The sequence below is a fragment of the Macrobrachium nipponense genome, chromosome 26 (genome assembly GCF_015104395.2).
Source record: "Macrobrachium nipponense isolate FS-2020 chromosome 26, ASM1510439v2, whole genome shotgun sequence".
Classification (NCBI taxonomy): domain Eukaryota; kingdom Metazoa; phylum Arthropoda; class Malacostraca; order Decapoda; family Palaemonidae; genus Macrobrachium; species Macrobrachium nipponense.
In genome coordinates, this window is record NC_087215.1 from 13,260,658 (window position 1) to 13,280,657 (window position 20,000).

The following is a 20,000-nucleotide window of genomic DNA, read 5'->3' on the forward strand; positions in this document are numbered from 1 at the left end:
TTATGGTTATATAAATATGACCCCTTTTATGCATTGCTGTAATTCGTAATCTGTGCGATTCGAACTGATTTTTTTACGTTGCTTAGTTCATGGCACCGCTAACCTTAACACACCGCACCATCAGTGAAAGCACACTTAATATGCTCCTCGGACTGGTCAACATAACTACGTCTGCAGCGTTATGACAGTAGACCTAATAAGCTCAACTTTCATAACAATATTTTCAAAGTAGGAATATGTATTAAAACAGGTTTTCTTTGAATGTGGAAGTTTTAGGCTGTGTTTAAGCTGCCTGTATGTTGCAAAATGATTTATAGGTCTAGAAAAATAATCTGAGTCTTCTGAGATGTAATTTGTTACTAATATTTTTATTTGTAGACATTACCTGTTCTTTGAGGAATAAAAAGATGATGATTTTAATTATATGGAGAAGATGGCTATTAATCGAAATATCATAAGTATTAATATCAAGGCGTATGGAAAACTTTATTCAACTTGTTTAAAATATTATTTTCTTAAAAGTTCTTCTGCTAGCTTTTGGTGCATAATCTATTCTTTCATAAGGTAACTTGAAATGTTAGAATATGTAGATAACCTCACTTGCTTTCTGGCTAGAAATTGTTGATAGAGAGATGTGAAAGTTAACTGTAAAGTAAAGAAATCTAACACCTAGGCCTAGGAACAATATCTTCCCTTTGGCAAAAGAATAATTGCATAAGCGAATATTTGGTAGTATGCCATCATTTTTAAAGACTTAAGAAATATAACAACTAATTATGTATGAAAATCCAAATATTCATCTGACACAATAAAGTAAATATTTTTAAGATAATTTCATTGACGCTATCCATTGTAGACCTACTTATGTTACACCATGGGCTGTTGTTGCACCGACACAAATGATACATCACACATGCTCCCCTCACACGTTGATATCGGTGGGTCCATTCTACTTTTGTATATACACATTTACACTTTTTTTCAGCGTTGAGGTGTAAAAGCAATCAAATAGGACTATTTCAAATTTTATGCTTGCATTGGAAGCAATTTTAATGTTGACATTTTTTTTAGTTTTTTTATTCAACTTTTGAACTGAGGTTTGATGACGACTTCGTTTTGGTCAAATGTTTCAGTGATGTGTGAGCATAAGTTATGAAAATGTTTCGCAAGAGTTTTTTCTGAAATTTGGCTACACGTGACATTTTCTTACAGTTTTGAAATATATGACAGATTTCACTCTTATGGAACATATTATGGCCTTATTGTATGCAATAATCGCGTTTGCGCATTGAAATCATAGATAAATATGGAGCATGCTAGGTTGGCAGTTAGTGAATTTTGAACAAAATCCTAAGGAGTCATGTCGCATGAGATTTTAGCATCACTTTGCATTCATAAAATCAAAAAAAGGCGCTGAATTGGAGACACACTCAGCCAACTGAAACTTAACATCTCCACTTCTAACTTGCGTACAAGAGGAGCTTTCTATACTTAATGTCAGAATTTATAAAGTTTTTTTATATTAATTAGATTTTGTAGTTGTCAACGTGATCCCAAATCGAGAGCTGGTAGAGGCAGTGTTTAATTCGAGGAAGGTTCTTTGCTGGCATAAGGCCGGTGGGACTCAACCGTCTAAGAAACCTGCGGCAGATATATATATATATATATATATATATATATATATATATATATATATATATATATATATATATATATATATTTAGTAAATACCTAGATTGTATTGTGTATTGTAACAATCTTGGTGTTTGCACTTTTTCAGAGCTGAGCACCACAAAAATGAAATTGGGTGACAATTCTTCAAGAACTGACACAAGGCGAACATTATGATCAGTAGCCATATTTATTTGATTGTTTTTCCGAGATAAGGAATTTCTATGTTAAATTTAGCCACAGCTGAAAAGTAACCGCAATTTCTTCATATGTTTCTCAAGAAGTTTTAATTTTCTATATAATTTTAATAAGGAAAAAATCCTTTCAACAAATGAGACTGAAAAGGGGAGACAGTGGAGACTGACGAAAGCAAAAGCCTCATCAGCTCTGAATCCCAGGTCGTGTCCCCTGTGTCAGGTAAGCGAGTGTTAGCCAGTTGTACTAAGTCTCTCAGAAGCAGATCCGATTCATCTTTGTATCATGTCTCAGATTCAGCATTAATTAATATTATGTGTAAAATGTCTCAGATTCAGCATTAATCAATATTAGCTGTAATGTCTCAGAGTAAGAATTAATATTATCGCGACAGATGACTGAAGCGGCAGTCTAATTCAGACCAGAGAGTCACAAACAAAACCTTGTCCCCAATCCCCCCCTCCCTTCCCTCCCCCCCGGGAACAGAATTAATCCACTTTCTCAAATCGTCCTGAAAACATTCCCATTCAGCCTCTTCAACTTCATAATTGTCAGTTTTTTTACCTCAGTAGAACCTCACAAATGTCGTAGAGACACAAAATGCAACAGACGGCTTCTAAAGACCACAAATTCTGGGGAAGAAGAAATCAGAGGCCATTATTTTCCTTCTTCAAAAACCGCTAATTGGGAAAGAATGTCAATTCATTACAGACTCCCCAAACTCTAGAAGTTAAAAAAAAAAGAGAGAAAAAAAAATCTCGAGACTTAGAAGAAGAGATTTAGATTGAAAAGTATTAAAAAAAGAGGGGGGTGGGGGGTGGACGGGGACAAATTCTCCATTTTAAGATAATAAAGTGTAATGCAAATGTCGAATAGACTCTTCATAATTTAACCAAAAAAGAGGTATTCTTTACAAGTCATTTGTCATAATCATGGCTTGGATCGGGAGTGGTTGTATCAGGTACAAAGTGATCAGTATATATATATATATATATATATATATATATATATATATATATATATATATATATATATATATATATATAAGCCTAAAAGCAATATATGATGATTCGACAGGTATAGTACGTATATGTATGTACAAGCGACAAGAGACCTTGTATCCCTTCTCGTGGTCAGGTCGGCAAAGTGACCTCATTCTGATACTCTGGATGCAGGTTCGAATCCTGCTACGGACATCTGAATTGCTTCGCATTCTTGCATTTGGATCCAAGGTTGTGCAATGAAAAGCGTATCCGAAAGTGTGAAAAATGCAAGAAGTTACGAGGGCATCGTATATTTCTATATTATGAGACCAAATGATATCACACATTTTATCAGTCCCCACTAATTCTGTTTGTAGAAATTTAACTATGAAGGTAAATTATATACATACATTCATATATATAGTATATATATATATATATATATATATATATATATATATATATATATATATATATATATATATATGCGTCTCATTTCGAAGTTTCTCTCTTTTGCATTGTCGCTACCCGGTCACGGGAGATTGTCCATTAAAATCCGATATTGAGATATATCTTTACATCGCTAAATGATAATCCTCTCCATATTTATCTAGTTCCAGTTCCAGGTCTCGCTGGAATCCAGCAATTTTTTAATCAAACACTTTTGCCTGGAATTCTTTGAGAATAAATCTGGCCAGACTCCGAGAGTTATTTCCACCGACTTTTTCAGCCTTTCATCATATTTGCTTTTGTGTTTCATTTTGCTCTTTCGTTTTTATTCTGTGAAATGGAAAGTTATTTCAACAGTGTGGAACTATTGACGGTTTCCTTCCATTAAATTTGTTAACCTTTTTCAATTGTTTTTTCAAGAATGCTGAACATTTTTTCTTCATCAAAATTATACAGTAAAGAAATCCAATCTGTAATATTGTCCTTCATAATCAAGTTGTTTTTGTGTCTGTTAATGAAAAGACTTAAGGGCCCAATACACTGAACGATTGTATGAACGACTGTCTGAAAGATTGTCGTTATCGACACACACACACACTATTCAGACAGTACGACAATCTTCGCACCGATTTCAGTCTGAACAAAGATTTTGTCTCGGGAAGACTTGGCATCATCTCTCTAGAAGAGAGGCACCGATAGCGTTATATCGGCAGACAAACACATACTTTGAACGACCTGTGTATGACAGGCATAAGTCGCAAGCCAGCAACCTGGTCGTGACAGATTCCCCCTGAGATCGTTCAGATCACGAAACTCCGCCCACTTTTGCATTCAGACCAGCCCATACGCAGTGTTATTGCGAACGATACAGACAATCGTTCAGTGTATTGGGCCCTTTCAGGGAATAAAGATCCTTCCTCGCTGACTCTCTTCATTTTAGGATTCACGTCGTTTGTAGACTTACTTTGTGTCTTATAATATATATATATATATATATATATATATATATATATATATATATATATATATATATATATATATATATATACACACACACACTCGGTAAATACCGACAATTATTGTTCCCAAATCTTCAGAAAGAAAATATGCTAGAATTGTTGTGAAATTATGCAAAATAGACCAAAAGGATGCTAGATTTATCATTGATTTATGCTAGAATTATGCCAGATTTTAGACTAGTGGTCAACTAAACATTAAGAGGCTAGAAATTGTTTAAAACGACAATAAATGTTATTTGGCATTTTAATATTGATCAATATATATAGTAGAGTAAAACAATGTTACACAAACATTCCTCAAAATAATAATAAAAAATATATATAGTAGAGTAAAACAAAGTTACACAAACATTCCTCAAAATAATAATAAAAAATATATAGTAGAGTAAAACAATGTTACACAAACATTCCTCAAAATAATAATTAAAAAAATATCATAATTCTCCTTAAATTCAGGTTCATCATTTCTCAAAATTGAAATAAAATTACTGTTCTTTTTTGGAAGGACTGAAATGTTTCTCAAAACAAAATTAAATTAGATATCTCTTATGCCCGCTTACTGAATCTGCCACTGTGGATATATAGGTATTCTTTGTACCCACTGCTTTAAGCATCTCATTTGTTGGTTCAAATTTAACACACCCGGTTTTCTTTATTCCCTCCCCACTTACTATCTCATGGACCAGGGTGCTGTTTTGCGGCCTGTTTCTTTTTTATGTCATTTTTAAGTTTACCATTGAAAATATTCTCTCACATTTGACACAGGATTCAGGAATAGTTAACAGTGCTTTAGCAAGTTTGGATACCAGTGGGTATTTGCCTGTCTGACATATTTTAGACCAAAAAGTCTCTGTGTCAATGCCAGCATTCTGCGAGAGAATATTTTGTGCATCATCACCTAGCAGAAGTAATCGTCATTCCTCTTGTAATTTTTGTTCATCTTCCTCACTGACAAAGTTAGGAATCTTGGCAGTGATATTTGCTAGAGACATGTTGATATTACTCCCACGTACAAGTTCCTCAGAATCAAGGACAGAAATTTCAGAAAGAAATGTATCACTGAGCGTCTCAATTAGGATACTCAATAGCCTGCATTTATTGAATGAATGCATTTGAATATTTTTTTCATATTCTGATTAAGCTCGAAAGTTGGAAATTATGAAATATGAGCTTGTCAAGAGGATTATGCTAGAATTATGCTAAACACTGCAGAATTATGCTAGAAAATGAATTATGCTAGAAAAGTTGATAGACACTTAATTTGAGGCAAAATTATGCTAGAAGCATAAAATTATGCTAGATTTGGGAACACTGAAATTAATAATATTTAATTTGTCTTGTGACAATTTTAGTGTTTGCACTTTTTCGGAGCTAAGCACAGCAAAACTGAAATTGGGCAGTGACCCATAAAAAGGGGACCTAAGGCAAACGCTACGATCAGTGGCCATCTTTATTTTATTGTTTTTCCCGTATACAGAATTTTTATATTAAATTTAGCCACAGGTGAAAAATAATCGTCATTTCTTCATATTTTTCTCAAGAAGGGTTTTTTGTCGATTGAAGAATTACATTTCTGTGGTGCTAAGCTCTGAAAGAGCGCAAGCACTAAAATTCTCACAATACATAATACAATTGTCAGTATTTACTGAATATATACACACACACACACACACACATATATATATATATATATATATATATATATATATATATATATATATATATATATATATATGTTACGCAAAATGTGGATAATTGCCAAATGTGTACATTTTGCAATTAATTTTGCCTATTGTGTACAATTTGCAGCGTATGGTGCCTGCAAATTGTACACAATAGGCAAAATTAATTGCAAAATGTACACATTTGGCAATTATCCACATTTGCGTAACACACACACACACACACACACATATATATATTTATATATATATATATATATATATATATATATATATATATATATATATATATATATATATATATATGTAAATCATCACAGGTATATTTCTACAACAAAACCAGAAGGGACTTTGATAAACACACTTGCATACTTAATTAAACACTAATATAGATATAAGTACTATGATAGTAGTGGAAGTAGAGTGCTAAAAACGTATAATCTGAAACATAGGCCTAAGCCATTAGAATCCCACCCAGGGTAGAAGTGCTAATTTAAATTACCCACAAATCAGAGGAAATACCACCCTAGACGTCCTGCTACAGTGAAGGTTTTCGAATCTCAAGTGAAGGAAATGGATTATTGGGAGGGAGAGGGGGGGGGGGGGGGGATTCACATCCTAATAACCTCCAAAATAAAAAAAAAGAAAGTAAGAAAAAAAAAGCTCATCATAATAAAGAAATCACGATGGATAGTTCGGCATCAGAAGGCAATAAGATATGCAGCATATAAAGAAACCTGAACACAATCATATATTGAGTATATGTCTAGATTTCGTTTGAAATTATAAGCGCTTCCACCTTCTCCGTAGCTGAGCGCCTCAAAAAGAATAAAGGTTTGATCCCAGGAGACATAGAAAAGCACAGAGGGAGCACTGCAATTAGTAGCCAAGTATATTTGATTTGATTTTCTGTACAGGAAATTTCTATGTTAAATTCAGTCTAGCTCAAACAATAACCAACGTTTGTGAGTTTGTGATACTTTGATGGAAGAAGCCATAATTCTAGATTTAATTTTGGTCTAAAGACTTGAATCGTTTAAAAAATGAGACTTAAAAAGTTAGAAAAAGTCTGAAGCAAAAGCTTCATCGGATCTGAATCTCAGGTCGTGTCCCCTGTGCCAGGTAAGCAAGGAAGCTTTGCTTTCTCTGTCTTCGTCTTCTCCTTCTTCTTCCATTTCCTCAAACGCCAGTTGTGTCTCTGTCCAGGATGGAAGGAATAAGGAGCAACAGGGTGATTAGTTGACCCAATTAAATGGGTCGTAACCAGTGAGCGTCAATATCAGGGAGTGGCGACCTCCCTGCCGAGCATGTGACCTCAGGCGGCCATATTGAAAGGTCTCGGACCAGCTCATAGTACTATAGAAACAGGTTGGGCTAAGCACTCCAGCCATTGTGGGATCAAGGCCTAAGCATCTGCTCTTGGATCTAAGCAATGTCTACCATAAAAGGATCCTGTAAATTACAGGGCTTCTTTTCATACAGGCACAACACACCAACACTCACTATACACTCCCACTCATGAAACACTCACAATTACTGTACACTCACACTCAATAGAACTAAACACTCACTAGGCACTCACTATACACTAAGCACTCATAAATATATCACTCACTAAATACTCACTGTACCCTAAACACTTGATAAACATTCACTAAACACTCACTTAAACTTATACATTCATTAAGCATTGAACACTCACTAAACATTCACTAATCACTCACTATTTATTAAACCCCTAAAACTCATTAAACACTAAAAAGTGACTGAACATTCACTAGTGACTCATTAAACACTAACTAAACACTTACAAACTTAACATTCCCTAAAGACTAATATTCACAAATCATTCATTAAACCCTAAAACTCATTAACACTTACAAGCATAACATTTATTAAAATCTACACACTCCCTGAACATTCATTGAATACTTCAACAAACTCCCTCTCTCTTTCTCGCTTTTTCACTCCCATTTGCCGAAAGATTTCTGTTTCATTGGCAAAATTATATAGAAAATTAAAACTTCTTGAGAAAAATATGAAGAAATCACGGTTATTTTTCACCTGTGGCTAAATTTAACATAAAAATTCTTTATACGGGAAAAACAATCAAAGAAAGATGGCTAGTGATCGTTGCGTTCGCCTTGTGTTAGTTTTCTTCTTAAAATATATCTTTCTTTCATTTTTGCGGTGCTAAGCTCTGAAAGGGCGGAAGCACTAAAATTGTCACATTGCATAAGAAAATCTGCTATATCAAAATAAAAAGGTTCTCAACAGGAACTTACTCCTACTTATGATCTTATTTTTGTAGTGTCCATCACAATTTGCAACGCCAAGCGTAAAAAACAAAATAAATCAGGAAATATTAACAGATTGCAAACAAGACAAGATCACGACTTGTATCAATGACAGAATCAAAAACCTTTAGTTACATTCAGTACAGTTCATTGAATACACTGACTGTTAACAATTACTTTCACCCGAAACTGAAAGTTTTATGGCTGAGAAAATGAAATAAAAGCCGAATTGTTTACCAAAATCTGAATGAAAAACTGGAATTAATAAAGAACAAATCCACTGCAAAACTATTTCTTTCTTACGACATCGTCCAAGAAAGAAATCAAAATGGCCAAGGGGGGAGAGGAGGTTATGGATTCATCCAATAAAAATTAATAAATCTTAAACTCGAAACATAGCGAAGATTTTCTGTGAACTGATGAAAAGGATCAGACAGAAAAGAGAAATTTAAAAAACGAGCGAAGAACAACGAAAAAGCCCAATTACAGAAATAGTGAGTGCGTGGGTGTGGAGAGAGAGAGAGAGAGAGAGAGAGAGAGAGAGAGAGAGAGAGAGAGAGAGCCAATTTCATTACATTTCAGTCGAACTTTTAATTAAGACCACGTGGTTTCCTTCCCATAAATGAATGATGCTGAAATCGCAAATAGAGAGTTAAAGAAAAAAAAACTTGAGGAAATTATATTTTTTTTCTTCCTTTAATCCCCGCCAACTGGCGCGACTTCTTCCCCAAAAGCAATAGGGGAAAGTTCTGAAGCTTTTACAGAGTTATTTTCACTGTTCTAATTATTTGAAATTGATGTACATTTTGACAAGCTCTATCCATAGATGGAAATCAAGGTCAGAGGTCTCACAAGGTTATTTTTTCAAAGGGTAACTCGGTAGCTGATTATTTGGCCAAGATATAAGCATGGGATATTCAAATGTCATTTGCCGGAGGTTGTTACAAACCCAACATGACCTTCCGGTAACCCATTCACCTTTCTTCCAAACCTTTTTAAATCTAACAAAAAATAACGATTATCGCACCTAAAAGAAAATTGAAGTAAGGAGGGAGAACCAAAGGTAAAATCCTCATAAAATGTTAAATAAAGGTATATGGACATAAAGGGTACTGAGGAGAGAGAGAGAGAGAGAGAGAGAGAGAGAAATATGGCGATGAGGGGAAACCAATACACGAAGGATAATTCTTAAAGCAGAAAGGGCAGAGCAAAGAGAAGTGAGAGATATAAAAAAAGGAAGACTAAAAAAAAAAAATAAGTCAATGAGAACCTCTCTCTCTCTCTCTCTCTCCACTTCTAACAACCAGCGCGAGTGAGGAGCGTTCCATATTTATTGTCAGAATTTATAAAGTTTTTTATATTTATTGGATTTTGTAGTTGTCGACGCGATCCCAAGTCGAGAGCTGGTGGAGGCAGTATTACTTAATTCGAGGAAGGCTCTTTGCTGGCATAAGGCCAGTGGACACAACCGTTTAAGAAACCATCGGCAGATTCTTTTCTTGAGATGGAATCTTGGAATCTTGGAAGAAGAAAGGGACCCAAGATGTCTTCCCAAAAGCCTTACTGTTCTCGATAGTTCTGCCACAGTCAACACCCCCTTGGATAATGTTGCAAATTGGAATATGCAACGGACAAAGAGAGAGAGAGAGAGAGAGGGGGGCTAGCGCATAGTGATGTTTCGTTACAATAATATCCTTGAACCACAGTCCTATATTATGAGACCAAATTATATTACTCATTTTATCAAAGTCCCCACCGGTTTTATATATATATATATATATATATATATATATATATATATATATATATATATATATATATATATATATATATATATCTATTCATATATATAAATAATATATATATATATATATATATATAATATATATATATATATATATATATATATATATATATATTGTATTTATATATATATATACATATATATATTTGTAGGAAGCCCACAAAAATTCGGAAAAAATTGAAAGTTTTTATTTAAGCTTTCGGAGAGTACATTCTCTCCCTCTTTCAGAAAGAGAAATAAAAGTTACATAAACTGAAAACAACGGTCAAGGTAAAAGAAATAACATCAAGCATGGTTTGTATCAGTAACCTGCCCTACGGTGGTTTGCCAATCTTGTTTAACAACTTAGCTACACTAACTACATGCTTTGTCATAATTGCATTACAGAAAAGGTCCAGTTTTAAAATTACTCTTATATATATTCATAGCGTCAACATTTTGGATTAGAATAGATTCTAAAAGTTTTCTTTTTTCAGTGTTATTAACAACCTTTATGTTTTTCATTTTGTCTAGGTTAACCATATGATTTTTACTTTGTCTATGTTGAAACAGGGCGTTGTTTTCATCACCTTTCCTTAATGAGTCACGATGTTGTCTTTTCTTCTGTCAAAATCAATCGTTTCACCTATATAAGTTTTATTACACTCTTGACAGGGAATTTCGTAAATGCATCCTTGTGTTTTGTCTACATTTTTAACATTATTTGTTAAGTACTTTTTAACAGTGTTTGTATTCTTATATACTGGGACAATGTTGCAAAATTTCAATATTCGTTTAAAAAGTCCAGGGTTTGCTTTGGTTTGTGGTAAGACTAAAACACTATTATTATTACCTAGGAAACTCCTTTTCTCCCTTGCTACATAATATATTCTACGTGCCTTAAAATGCTTTCCCTTTGAATAAAATTTGTATTGTAACCAAGTACAGTGAAAACATTTTTGATATGATGATTTCAGTATCTAAAAATTCAACATCACAAAGTTTATACGCTCTCAAGAATATATTAGAAATAAACACCTATTTTGACATCGTCTGAATGGAAAGAAAAAGCATGGATATATGACTCTGCATGGTCGGTTTTCTATATACTGCATATTTAATCCTATTATCTTCTGAACGACATAATAAAGTGTCTAAGAAAGGTAACCTGTTATTATTCTCATTTTCTACTTTAAATTTGATACACTGGTGTAAGTTATTCAGTTGAGTTAGTAAATCTTCAACATTAATAAAATCTGGAATCAAAGCAAAAATATCGTCAACATAGCGAAACCAAACAATTGGAAAGTTAAAAATGGTGGGTAAAACTTCAGTTTCAAAACATTCCATAAACAAATTTGCTAAAACGGGTGATAACGGCGACCCATAGGGCAGCCGAAAATCTGTGAGTAAAATTTACTATTACATCCAAAGTGACACTGTTCAATACAAATATTTATCAGATCAATAAATACACTTTTTGGTACAGGTAGATCAATATTAAGACTATCAATTTTGCGTTCTAAAAACCGCATGCATTCATCTACAGGTACTTTGGTGAAAAGGGACTCCACGTCAAAACTAACCATCCTCTTTCCTTTTCTAACGACAGGTGCCGAGTCTTTTCAATAAAATCTGTAGTGTCCTTTAAGTGAGAGTTTGATATAGTACCCAAACACTTTGATAAATGCTTAGCTAACCAACTAGCCAGATTGTAGGTCCACTGAATCAATTGTTGAGGTAATTGGCCGCATAGGGATTTCCGGTTTGTGAATCTTAGGCAGACCATACATCGAAGGAAGTGTCGGGAGGTAAGACTGAAATTTCTTAAACAGGTCCGGAAAGTCTTTCCTAGAAGAGATTTGAGTTTTTGTTAAAATCCTGCTGCCATCTTTTCAATGGGTCGGAGATTAGAGCCTTATTGTAGGTGTTCCCATCACTTAAAAGTTGATTTTTCATTTTGCTATCATATTGTACACGATCGAGTATGACAATGTTTCCTCCTTTGTCGGCTTTTTGTTATTATTATTTCCTTATTTTTCTTGAGGTCTCTAAGGCGTTCATTAACCTCTTTGGGAGTCCTTTGTTAAAACTTATACTTTCCATGATTGTTCCTAGAACAAATCCCTTTATTGTTGACGTTGCCCATGGGTTCGCCGTTATCACCCGTTTTAGCAAATTTGTTTATGGAATGTTTTGAAACTGAAGTTTTACCCACCATTTTTAACTTTCCAATTGTTTGGTTTCGCTATGTTGACGATATTTTTGCTTTGATTCCAGATTTTATTAATGTTGAAGATTTACTAACTCAACTGAATACTTTACCACCAGTGTATCAAATTTTAAAGTAGAAAATGAGAATAATAACAGGTTACCTTTCTTAGACACTTTATTATGTCGTTCAGAAGATAATAGGATTAAATATGCAGTATATAGAAAACCGACCCATGCAGAGTCATATATCCATGCTTTTTTTCTTTCCATTCAGACGATGTCAAAATAGGTGTTCATTTCAATATATCTTGAGAGCGTATAAACTTTGTGATGTTGAATTTTTAGATACTGAAATCAATCATATCAAAAATGTTTTCACTGTACTTGGTTACAATACAAATTTATTCAGGCAAAGGGCGCATTTTAAGGCACGTAGAATATATTATGTAGCAAGGGAGAAAAGGAGCTTCCTAGGTAATAATAATAGTGTTTTAGTCTTACCACAAACCAAAGCAAACCCTGGACTTTTAAACGAATATTTGAAATTTTGCAACATTGTCCCAGTATATAAGAATACAAACACTGTTAAAAAGTACTTAACAAATAATGTTAAAAATGTAGACAAAACACAAGGATGCATTTACGAAATTCCCTGTCAAGAAGTGTAAATAAAACTTATATAGGTGCAACGATTGATTTTGACAGAAGAAAAAGACAAATCGTGACTCATTAAGGAAAGGTGATGAAAAAAAACAACGCCTGTTTCAACATAGACAAAGTAAAAATCATATGGTTAACCTAGACAAAATGAAAAAACATAAAGGTTTTTGTTAATGCACTGAAAAAAGAAAAATCTTTTAGAATCTATTTAATCCAAAAATGTGACGCTATGAATATATATAAGAGTAATTTTAAACTGGACGGTTTTCTGTAATGCAATTATGACAAAGCATGTAGTTAGTGTAGCTAAGTTGTTAAACAAGATTGGCAAACCACCGTAGGGCAGTTATTCTGATACAACCATATGCTTGTATGTTATTTCTTTTACCTTGACCGTTGTTTTCAGTTTATGTAACTTTTATTTCTCTTTCTGAAAGAGGGAGAGAATGTACTCTGCCGAAAGCTTAAATAAAAACTTTCAATTTTTTCCGAATTTTTGTGGGCTTCCTACAACATATTAGAACACGGATACAGTGTTTAACTTTGCTATATGTTGCCCACGGATCTCTTCGTATACTTCAGTCATGGATGTCATCAATATTTACCCTGCCCTGAGGAGGACCTACACATCTCTACAAAGAATTGCTGGTAAAGGCTCACATTAAAAAGTCTCAACTACAGTTTCTACGTTCATGTCTTGGATGACCACCGCATCATCCCAAGAACATTGACACTTAGGAATTACAAAGGACTTGACAGCTCTCCATTTCCTCGCGTATATGGAAGAAAATCCTGAAGGACAGAATATCATCGGTACAGCAGGAGAAGGAGGAAGAGGCTTTTTCGACGACTCGGTACAATAGCCGTAAACTGAGAGAGGAATTTAATCAATATGTGAATGCTACACCAATTCAGTTTCAAGCACTTTTAGACTATGCACATAACGTATGTAGACGAGAAAATGGAAAAGTGAAAAACGATTTAAACATTAAAGCAGATTTAATTTTCATGAATAGCCCTTGGTTTTAAATATAGTTCACAAGAAAAAGTGCAAAATTTGTCGTCGTTCCAGTTATCCAGTGATCAGAAGTGCGTGCTTGGTTATGGATTGTCTTTCGCCATGCCCCCTACACACGAATGTTTACTTGAGCTACTGACCAATTTCGCTAAGTTTCGAGAAGAAGAATGTAAACATTCATACAGAAACGTCAACAATAAAGGGATTTGTTCTAGGAACAATCATGGAAAGTATAAGTTTTAACAAAGGACTCCCAAAGAGGTTAATGAACGCCTTAGAAGACCTCAAGAAAAATAAGGAATAATAATAACAAAAGCCGACAAAGGAGGAAACATTGTCATACTCGATCGTGTACAATATGATAGCAAAATGAATCAACTTTTAAGTGATGGGAACACCTACAAGGCTCTAATCTCCGACCCATTGAAAAGATGGCAGCAGGATTTTAACAAAAAACTCAAATCTCTTCTAGGGAAAGACTTTCCGGACTGTTTAAGAAATTTCAGTCTTACCTCCCGACACTTCCTTCGATGTATGGTGCTAAGATTCACAAACCGGAAATCCCTATGCGGCCAATTACCTCAACAATTGATTCAGTGACCTACAATCTGGCTAGTTGGTTAGTTGCTAAGCATTTATCAAAGTGTTTGGGTACTATATCAAAAAACTCTTCACTTAAAGGACACTACAGATTTTATTGAAAGACTCGGCACCTGTCGTTAGAAGGAAAGAAAGGAGGTTTGGTTAGTTTTGACGTGGAGTCCCTTTTCACCAAAGTACCTGTAGATGAATGCATGCGGTTTTTAGAACGCAAAATTGATATGTCTTAATATTGATCTACCTGTACCAAAAAGTGTATTTATTGATCTGATAAATATTTGTATTGAACAGTGTCACTTTGGATGTAATAGTAAAACATTTTACTCACAGATTTTCGGCTTGCCCATGGGTTCGCCGTTTATCACCCGTTTAGCAAATTGTTTATGGAATGTTTTGAAAAACTGAAGTTTTTACCACCACCATTTTTAACTTTCCAATTGTTTGGGGTTTCGCTATGTTGACGATATTTTGCTTTGATTCCAGATTTTATTAATGTTGAAGATTTACTAACTCAACTGAATAACTTACACCAGTGTATCAAATTTAAAGTAGAAAATGAGATAATAACAGGGTTACCTTTCTTAGACACTTTATTATGTCGTTCAGAAGATAATAGGATTAAATATGCAGTATATAGAAAACCGACCCATGCAGAGAGTCAGTATATTCCATGCTTTTTCTTTCCATTCAGACGATGTCAAAATAGGTGTTATTTCTAATATATTCTTGAGAGCGTATAAACTTTGTGATGTTGAATTTTTAGATACTGAAATCAATCATATCAAAAATGTTTTCACTGTACTTGGTTACAATACAAATTTTATTCAAATGGGCGCATTTTTAAGGCAGTAGAATATATTATGTAGCAAGGGAGAAAAGGAGCTTCCTAGGTAATAATAATAGTGTTTTAGTCTTACCACAAAACCAAAGCAAACCCTGGACTTTTAAAAGAATATTTTGAAATTTTGCAACATTGTCCCAGTATATAAGAATACAAACACTGTTAAAAAGTACTTAACAAAATAATGTTAAAAAAATGTAGACAAAACACAAGGATGCATTTACGAAATTCCCTGTCAAGAGTGTAATAAAACTTATATAGGTGAAACGATTGATTTTTGACAGAAGAAAAAGACACATCGTGACTCATTAAGGAAAGGTGATGAAAACAACGCCCTGTTCAACATAGACAAAGTAAAAATCATATGGTTAAGCCTAGACAAAATGAAAAAAAACATAAAGGTTGTTAATAACACTGAAAAAAGAAAACTTTTAGAATCTATTTTAATCCAAAATGTTGACGCTATGAATATATATAAGAGAGTAATTTTAAACTGGACCTTTTCTGTAATGCAATTATGACAAAGCATGTAGTTAGTGTAGCTAAGTTGTTTAAACAAGATGGCAAACCACCGTAGGGCAGTTATTCTGATACAACATATGCTTGTTATGTTATTTCTTTTACCTTGACCGTTGTTTTCAGTTTATGTAACTTTTATTTTCTCTTTCTGAAAGAGGGAGAGAATGTACTCTCCGAAAGCTTAATAAAACTTTCAATTTTTTCCGAATTTTTGTGGGCTTCCTACAACATATTAGAACACGGATACAGTGTTTTTTAACTTTAGCTATATATATATATATATATATATATATATATATATATATATATATATATATAATATATATGTATATATATATATATATATATATATATATATATATATATATATATATATATATATATATACATATCTATATATATATATATATTATATCATATTATATATATATATATATATATATATATATATATATATATATATAAATATATATATATATATATATATATATAATATATATATATAATATATATATATATATATATATATATATTTTATATATATATATATATATATATACATAGAGAGAGATAGAGAGAGGGAGTAAATACTTACCATTAGATTGTAATCTATATTGTGACAATTTTAGTACTTGCACTTTTTCAGAGCTGAGCACCACAAAAATGAAATTGACTGTAAATCTTAAAAAAATAAAAAATGACACAAGGGGAACGCTACGATCGGTAACCATCTTTATTTGATTGTTTTTTCCGTATGCAGAATTTTTATGTTAAATTTAGCCACAGGTGAAAAGTAATCGTAATTTCTACATATTTTTCTCAAGGGAAAAAGAAAAATGTGTTTCTTAGAAAATGCCCAACAGAGGAGACGGTTGACGCAACGAGGGTATTAATACCCAAAGGCTTCTTCCTCACTACAAAGAAGTCTTTAAATTAATAGACATTAAGAGCTTCTTGCTTTACTCTGAGATCAAAATTAACTGCCACTTCATTCATGGGCCACGATGATATTTAAGCCGAATCTGAGACATGTGTTGGATAATGTTAAAAAATACTGAATCTGAGACATGATACAGATATCAATTAATGCTGAATTTGAGATATGTTATGGATAATATTAATGAAAGCTGAACCTGAGACATGATACAGAGAGGAGGCAGATCTGCTTCTGAGAACACATAGTGCAACTAACACTCGCTTACCTGGCACAGGGGAAACGACCTGGGATTCAGAGCTGATGAGGCTTTTGCTTTCGCCAGTCTCCACTCTCTCTCTCTCTCTCTCTCTCTCTCTCTCTCTCTCTTCTCTCTCTCTCTCTCTCCTCTCTCTCTCTCTCTTCAGTCTCATTGCGACGATCTGTTTCATTTGTCGACGATTTCTGTTTCATTATCAAACTTAAATAGACAATGAAAACTTCTTGAGAAAAATATGAAGACATTGTGATTATTTTCCAACTGTGGCTAAATTTAGCATAAAAATTCTGCAAACGGGAAAAACAATCAAATAAAGATGGCTACTGATCGTAGCATTTGCCTTGTGTCATGTGTTTATTTTTCTCATCCAGAATTACATTTTTGTGGTGCTAACCTCTGAAAGAGCGTAAGCACTAAAATTCTTACAATACATAATACAATCTAATTGTCAGTATTTACTGAATATATATATATATATTATATATATATATATATATATATATATATATATATATATATATATATATATATATATATATATAAATTTAATATACACAGTATAGGTATCTACTACAAAACCAATGGGGACTTTGATAAACACGCGTATTCTTAATTAAACACTTATACAGATATAGGAGGTATTATGATAGCAGTGGAAGCAGAGCCCTAAAAACATATAATCTGACACATAGGCCTAAGCCATTAGAATCCCACCCGGGGTAGAAGCGCTAATTTAAAAGCCCAATTTAGATTACGAAACTCGTATTCTTCGTTTTGCAGACGTCCTGCTACAGCGAAGGTTTTCGAAATCAAAAGTGACGGTAATGGATTATGTGGGAAACACATTTTTTCCCTCAGTCTAACAACTGCCTGAAAAAAAATAGTTCATTATAAAAAAGAAATCACGATGGACAGTCGCTATCAGGAGAAGGCAATAAGATATCTAATATATAAAGAAACTTGAACACACACACACACACACACACACACACACACACACACACACACACACACACTATATATATATATATATATATATATATATATATATATATATATATATATATATATATATATATATAAGGGCCGGAGCTGGAGCTCAAAGAAGATATATTCCGAAGGAAGTAGTAGGAAAGCTCCTCATCTTTCAACAGTTATTAATGCCGACATTTCGCGACGAATTCCAGGTCGCATTTTCAAGGCTAAAAATATATATAAGTTTTACGAACATTAATAATTGATCTAATTTAATTTATATTAAAAAATGTCATGGCAACAGCTCTCAATAAAGTAAAAAGTAAAAGGTTAAAAGTTAGAAGTTAAAAGTTAAATTCAACAGCACCTCCAAAGTCAAACATATTAAAAGCACAGGACTTCACTACAATTTCAGAAATTTCTTTTGTATAGGTAGGTGTTTTCTGAAATTGTTGTGAAGTCCTGTACTTTTAATATGTTTGCTTTGGAGGTGCTGTTGAATTTTAACTTTTAACTTCTAACTTTTAACTTTTAACTTTTTAACTTTTAACTTTTTACTTTATTGAGAGCTGTTGCCATGACATTTTTAATATAAATTAAATTAGATCAATATTAATGTTCATAAACTTATATATATTTTTAGCCTTGAAAATGTGACCTGGAATTCGTCGCGAAACGTCGGCATTAATAAACTGTTGAAAGATGAGGATGCCTTTCCCTACTACTTCCTTGGGCGGGATATATATATATATATATATATATATATATATATATATATATATTATATATATATATATATATATATATATATTTATATTTATATATATAAATAATCTAGATTTCGTTTGAGATTATCAGTGCTCGCACTTTTTCAGTAGCTGAGCGCCTCAAAAAGAAAAAAGCAGACTCATAGATTGCCAGTTAACACAGTGGAAGCACTGAAATCAGTAGCCATATATATTTGATTTGAATATCTGTATAGGAAATGTTTATGTTAAATTCAGTCTAGCTCGAAGAGTAACCTTCGCTTGTAACGGTTTCATGGAAGAAGCCATGATTCTAGATTTAATTTTGGTCCAGAGACTTGAATCGTTTAGAAAATGAGACTTAAAATGTTAGAAAAAGTCTAAAGCAAAAGCTTCATCAGATCTGAATCTCAGGTCGTGTCCCCTGTGCCAGGTAAGCAAGGAGGCTCCGATTTCTCTCTGTCTTCTTCTTCCTCCTCTTCTATTTCTTTTTCTTCTTCTTCTTCCATTTCCTCAAACGCCAGTTGTGCCTCTGTCCAGGATACAGTCACCAAATACCAACACTCACAGTTACTGCACACTCACACTTAATAGCACTAAACATTCACTAAACACTCATAAAAAACAACAGACTCACTAAATACTCACTGTACCCTATACACTTGATAAACATTTACTTAACACTCACTTAAACCCATACATTCATTAAGCACTGAAGACTCACTAAATATTCACTAATCACTCACTACTTATTGAACCCCTAATCACTCATTAAACACTAAACAGTGACTGAGCATTCACTAGTGACTCATTAAACATTCACTAAACACTTAGAAACTTAACATTCCCTAAACCTAAAGACTTATATTCACAAATCATTCATTAAACCCTAAACATTCATTAACACTTACAATCATTACATTCATTAAATCCTTAAACACTCGCTGAACATCCATTGAATACTTCAACTCTCTCTCTCTCTCTCTCTCTCGTGCTTTTTCAGTCGAATGATTTCTGTTTTATTATCAAAATTAAATAGAAAACTAAAACTTCTTGAGAAAAATATGAAGATATGACGATTATTTTTCACCTAAGGCTAAATTTAACATAAAAATTCTGTATACAGGAAAAACAATCAAAGAAAGATGGCTACT